Here is a 6,985-nt window from a genome sequence, read left to right on the forward strand (position 1 = left end):
TAATTATGGAAAATAGGAGGAGAATCATTTATGAGGGAGAGAGTGTTCATGAATAGTCCATAATGGGTATTGTTTCAGTTTTTTTTTTTTACCTTTGCGTTTTCTATTTTCTTACGATTGTATTGAGTAATTTGATCATTGAAGTTTTTTATTTACTGTTGCTTTTGAAGTTTAAAGACTTTATTTGAGGGGGGAAATGGAAGAAGTGGGAGTAGTTGGTGGTTTTTATTGGTGGGTTATATTGTTTGAAAATTTAAAAATTCTAAAAAAGACGTGTCTTTACTTTTTTTTTTAAATAAATTTGAAACTCCAACAAAATTGGAGAATTGTCCAAAATATTTACATGTGTCAATTTAATGTTATGACACTTGTACTACAAGAAAGTAAGGATATGACGATATTTATTTAGTGACATTTGTAATAAATGTCGGGAAAAAATCTCGCCATTTATGAAAAAATATAGTGAAAATAACGACATTTGTGACAAAATATAGTAAAAATAACGACATTTGAATCAAAGTGTTGTAAAAATAATGACATTTGATACAAAATATCGTAAAAACAATCACATTTTGTACTAGATGTCATAAAAATAATAACATTTGAGGCAAAATGTCATAAAAATACTGACATTTGATATAAAATGTCAAAAAGATTGTGACATTTATTTTAAATGTCGTATTATTAGTCGGTAATTACCAACATTTACATTAATTGTAAATCATTGTTTGTCTAGAATCAAAAAAATATTATTTTTATTTAATACTATATTTTTTTGGTATTGTGATAATTTCCCACAGAATAGATGAGTTCTCTTATTATTAATCAACATTTTAAAAGGCTTTTTAGGACTCGCCGGCCTTTGGGTGCGGCACTTGTAAAATGGCATGAGTTTCACGTGTGGAGTTTAGTTTTGTGAGACTTACGTACGCTCAAGTGCCTAATTGTGCACTATTGTTTAACGCTTGGGTGACCAAATAGTTCCTATGCAAATTGTGCGTTAAATATCCTAATTACTATTATTGACCCTTAAGAATACTTTACCAAATGAATGATAACATTTTATTGATATATAAAAAATATGAAGATTGAGATTAACTCAAATAACAAAGTTAAAGTGTAGCATATTTACTAAGTGAGAACATCACAGTGAATATTATTTGATTTCTTCTGCAAATATACAGATATACGAAATATATATCTTCACATATAATTGGTCTCGATTTCTTAGTTTTGTGTCTCTAAGAATATTAAACTTTTATTATTTTATAATTTTAAAGTATTTATGTATTTATTTATGAAGGAGTAAATTTTAAATTACTATAATGTAATTTATTGATTATTATTTACTTTTACGAAGGTAATTATGTATAGTTGATAATATTTTTTAAAAATTTATTATTTATTTAAAAATTAAGACATTATAATTGATTTGTATCTTATAATAATTTTAACACCATTGCATTATTTATACTTGAAAAAACATGTTATATTTTTTTTTTACGAGTTTTTTTTATCTTTTTATTTAATTAAATTTTTTATGTACTTTTTATTGTCCGCATTATTATACTATTTTGTAAATTAAAGATTAAAATATGCTGTTTATTCAATAATAAAACTAGTACCTGTTAAATGTTGAATTTAAAAACAAAGTAAACAAAATTAAAAAAAAATATATACAAACAGAGACCATATATGTTTGCATAATTGCTAACCTAAAGTTAGCGAATTGTTAGACCCCAAATGGCCGAAACCTCAAAGCCCTAACATATTGGGGATTCTAAAATTGGCTCCATCTTTTACCAAACTTAGTCTAATTTTAGTCAAATTTGATTTCCATCACCGCAATATATTCCCTCTCTACAAATTGTGGTTCCGAAAAAAGCTATGTATGGAGAGTATGAGAGATTTAGAAGGAAAAGATTTTGACGGTAAAAATTTTCGGATTCCCTCTTCCTAATTCTAAAATTAAGTTTCCTTTATTAGTTAGAATTCAACAACCTAATTTTGCATTACGCTTTGGCAATTTAATTGGAAATTTAAGAAAACAGGGAAAGGGAGGCAAGCTATTGGAAGAACATTGATGTAGGGTTCAGACTTTTGGTGAGGCTTTTGCAGGTTCTTATCTGTCTTCTGTTTAATTTAATATATACTATGTAAATCTAATTATTTGTAGTGTGATAGTTAAAAAAAGTATTTTTGTGTTTGATTTAATAATCTCCCTCTTTGTGATAGGTTTTCGATGACTCATATGAAGATCACCAACAATCATTATCACCGATTTCAGTTGTTCACAAAAATAAGGTGAGTTTTAGATCAAAGTTACGAGTTAATTGCCCATGTGTTATAATCTCGTATTTGAGAAAAATTTGTGGGTGTTTACCTATTGATATATTAGATATATAGCAAATTACGTAGTGTGGCTATAACATGTTTGAGTTGTAGTGCAAACTTATTTCGAACAGTAGCTTTATAGCTCACTTAGAATGCATTTGTGGAAAACTACATTCCTACTCATCTCCACCATTCCTTTATTTCTCTTCTATTTAGTAAATGCAAAATCCAGTCTTATATCACCATCAGATTAATTATATTTATTCTTATTTATTCTATTGATTGGAGAATTGAGATTATCTTATAAATTTGTGAAACTCAATTCTTTTCGGTTACTAGTTTTTCAGAATGAGAATTATAAGTTGTAGTTTTGGCCTGGCTTATTTCTTTATAATTTTTGCCTCTTCAGCTTTAGTTTAGTTTGAAATAAGTTCTGTCATTGTTTGATTGAAGTATGCTTAATTGTAGCTACTTTTTTTAATTGATGTTCACTTGTCTGTAAGCATTTTAAGAATTGATGGGTCTATATTGAATGATATCTTTGTGATTTGTAAATAGTGACGCTTTTAGTTCAAAAGAACTTTTACAATGTTGTCACAGAAGGAGCTCTAGTATAAATGTGCTGTCAATGTTGCCTCCAAACTTTTGCTTGTAATTTAAAGTTCTTATGCTATTTTTGTAGAAGTGTGCGATATTTTGGGTCTATATAGGCTTCGTCTTGTTGATTTTATCTTGTATTCTATATAGGCTATTTATTACATACTTTTAATTCTCTTTGCAGAACTTCTGAAGGATGTAAGATCAATTATTGCAAGGAATACTTGGCTTGTGATGGATCCGTAAAGCCTTGCTTCAGAATTTATTCTAGAATTTAAGGGAATTCATTCAGATTAGAAGTGAATTTGACATAGTTCCATGTTAAAATTACTTTATCTTTTATGATTTAATTTGAATTACTTTTTATTTGAGATATAACAGGTCATTTGATTTGAACTCTTAACTTGTAAGGAGAACCCTTATTATGTCAGTTACCATGTTCTTCAAATACAACGTGAGAAGAAAATTTTTATTTTTCACATTTATTACATTGTGTGTAAAGATTGACATTTATGAATGTACAAATCAAATTAAAATGTATGAGTCACGATGAAAAACTAAGTAAAAGATTATTATTTATATTTGAGAAGTTTGATATGCAAATTTCAAAGTGACATTTTAGAAGATTTAAAAAAATGTCATTAATTTATTTGACATTCACCTAAATGTTGTAAATTTTTTATTGACAGTTACTAAAATGTCGTAAATTATAATGCGACATTTCTTAAAAGATGTGAACAAATGTCATGATCATTTTACCAACATTATTCTAAATGTCAGCAATTTTAAGTGAGGTTTCAAAAAATGTCATAAATAAATGTCGTAAATTTCTTACCGACATTTATGCAAATGTCGGAAAATTCCCGACCACAAAATTTACGACATTTGATACAAATGTAAATTAAATATCGGTAAATAAATTTGTGACATTTAAGCAGCATTATGCGACATTTATTTAATGTCGTCGTATCCTTATTTTCTTGTAGTGTAATATGGGTAACCATATTATCCACGACTTCTTGTATGATCACTTTTGGGAGTATTCTTAGTCTCCCTAACTTCAGGAACCCCCAATTTGAAGCTTTACAAATGTAAAAGTTAGACCCATTAGTTATCTATTGGTTATTCATTGGATATCCATTTTTTAAATGGATAATATGATTATTATCCATATTTGACCCGTTTTAAAAAAGTTTATTATCCAACCCATTTTTTGGTGAATAATATAGGTAGTTAACTGTTTTCTTTTAACCATTTTGCTACCACAATTGAATAGCATATAGGTTTTGTTCATCATCCATTTCATAGTAATATGCACCTGTGAAAGTATGTGGAGAAGCTCTAGTTCAACAAGCACCTCATGTACAACTTTGCAAAACGGAGAAGGCTGGAAAAATAACACAAGTGTAAGTAGGTCATGTAATATGGATATACCATTCAGCAAAAATTCTTTTTACAAGGCTAGGGATGGCAATGGGGCGGATGCAGGGCGGGTTCTTTTTTATCCACAAAATTTCAATCCGTCCCGCCCTGCCCCACATAGCATGTTCACCCGTATCCACCTGCCCCGCAACTGCACCCGCATCCACCGCCCTGCCTTGCTCCGTTTTTTTTTACACTTTGAATTTTCTACTCGAGCTTTTTAACTTAGTTAATTATATTCACTTTCATTACACTAATTCATTTTCCTTTTTCTTTGGTATTTTTCAAATGAAATGTTTCTTTTGGGATTTTAAATGTGGGTTGCATTTAAGACTAAGGCATTTTGGTTGCTTCAGTTGTGTCGTATTGAAGAATATGCTTTTGAGCTATTAGGAGTTTAACCCAAAAATAATAATAATTAATGTAGATGAATTACAAAGATGTAACAAAGCAGAAGAACTTTTTGTAGAAGAAAATTGTTGGCGTTTCCTTGTTTCATTGTCAAAGCATACTTCTAATTTTATCTTCTGCTTTTGTTTCTTCTGGGGGTGGGGGTGGGGGTGGGGGTGGGGTGGGGTGGGGGTGTTCGAGGGGAGGGGGTTTGGACTTTAAATTAGTCAATAGAATTTTTCACCAATACAACCATAGGTTTGTGCATCTCTTTCTTAATTTTGTGTCAGGATTTGAACCCGTGATGTTTGGTGATAATTGATGAAAAGTGTATATTTTTTAGTATATTTGCATATTAATTTTTATGTGTGTCGCGGGATATTACATGATTTTCGAAGTGAAATATACTCATTATGTGTTTTTTATGTGTAGGAACGAGTTTGGATGCTAAATGATCAAAAGATGACAATTCGACACAAAAAAAAGAAATTAAAGGAGTGGGAGCTCGTCTATTCTCGTGCGTGGCACGAAGTCGGACGCGAAAAAGGAGAAAAGTTAAGCACAAAACAGCGAAGCGAAGCAAAGGCACGGAGCACTTCGCGAAATGGAAGAATCTCAAAAGCTGGATCCGTGTCAAAGTCCGCGTCTAGACGCGAAGGCAAACGCGGATCCGCGTCAATGTTCGCGTCTAGACGCGAAGGCAGACGCGGATTCCAGCTCTACCATCCGAAGTTGGATTGAAGAATTCCGCCCCTCATCAACCCTAGGCCATATAAATACATCCTAAAATACCACTTTGAAAGGTGGAGGACGTTTTTGAGAGGAAAACACAAGCACAAAGCCGCTGTGGAGGCCGGGTTTCATCTTTTCTTCCACCAAACTTAGTCTTTTTATGTTTCTTTGTATGATTTGTTGTTTTGCTACCATGTCTATGTGGAGCTAAACTTCACGTTCTAGGGTTGTGGTTCTTTCATGACTATTGTTATTGATATTGATTTTGATTTCTTAGTTTATCATATTGGTTTATTTATTTAATCTTGCGCTTAATTATTTGATTGCTTGATCACCAATTGAATACTATCTACGAATCTAGAGTTGAACTCGAAAGTGGGAATTCTTGATTGCATATAGGATTGAGTAGAGCAAGTTCTTGAACCTGTGCATCGGGGAACGGATTCGCGGTTAGGATAGACATATACCTAATTGCCTTGCTTGGTTGAAATACAGGAATTATAAATGCGTTCTTCTTGATTCTAACTCCATAGACATATAGGCGTTAGGTTAGCTTGAATAGGCGAGTAAGGACTCGACAGATTCTTATGAGCAATATTAACCCTGTCAACCAATAAACTCGATAAATTAGTTAGTCAATTCAATTAAAGAATACAATAGGAATGTTAGATAGCCCATAACCCTAGATTGTTTTCATTACATTGATATCATAAAAATCTGCTCATTCTCTGTCCAAAGTTCATTATTTGTTTTTATTTATTTTAATTAGTTTAGAACCAAATACTTCTAGGTTTAATTCTTGTTTAGATAATTAGGATAGTCTAATTTAGTTTATAGTTAATCACAAGTCCTTGTGGGATCGACATCCGACTTTTAGTCACTTTATTACTTGACGATCGCGTATACTTGCGTGTGCGTTTGGGAGCAACAAGTTTTTGGCGCCGTTGCCGGGGACTTAGAAATTAACTAGTCTACTAGGTTAGATTTTTACTTTTTGTCTATTCAAGTTTCTTTTTATTTTTATCTTAGTTTAATATTTTATTATCTTTGTTGACATGGCTTCTTGGAATGAGAATTGGTTGAATATTGGTTATTCTTATTATGATGATCCTTGTCCATATTGTGGAGGACCTCACTGGTGGAAAAATTGTCAGAATGTTCCCGGGAGCGAGTTGTGCGCATAATCTCAATCCTTTGAGTGGAATATTTGTCATATATGTGGTGGTCAAGATGGCCATTGGGATGGTTGTCCTAATTCTTATGATCCTTCTCAGAGCTCTTATTATGATCTTTCTTATAATGTTTGTGAGTTTGATAGGGGCAATGAAGTAAAGGATATGGAACGTGATGCATATTTTAGGGATATTCTGAGGCAAGTAGCAGAGCAACATGATGAACTTAGAAAAGATATGAAAAGAATGAGGGCAGCAATCACAAGAATGAAGGCCAGTATGGAAGAATTAAATGAAGAGAGCGAGCACCAACAAGAGGAAAATTTTGAAAAATAGGA

At 31.5% G+C, this 6,985-nt stretch overlaps 1 long non-coding RNA gene across 3 annotated transcripts; it reads left to right on the forward strand.

The window, feature by feature from the left end:
- Positions 1-1,747: 1,747 nt before the first annotated feature.
- On the forward strand, positions 1,748-3,378 carry LOC109241172. Of its 3 annotated transcripts, none has more exons than XR_002070197.1 (4): positions 1,748-1,931; positions 2,045-2,118; positions 2,236-2,304; positions 3,116-3,378. It is a non-coding gene; the product is annotated as an uncharacterized LOC109241172 (long non-coding RNA). The 3 variants fall into 3 exon arrangements; XR_002070198.1 differs by having other exon boundaries at positions 2,045-2,103; XR_002070199.1 differs by having other exon boundaries at positions 2,052-2,118.
- The last annotated feature ends 3,607 nt before the right edge of the window (positions 3,379-6,985 follow it).

The sequence above is a fragment of the Nicotiana attenuata genome, unplaced genomic scaffold (assembly GCF_001879085.1).
Source record: "Nicotiana attenuata strain UT unplaced genomic scaffold, NIATTr2, whole genome shotgun sequence".
Lineage (NCBI taxonomy): Eukaryota > Viridiplantae > Streptophyta > Magnoliopsida > Solanales > Solanaceae > Nicotiana > Nicotiana attenuata.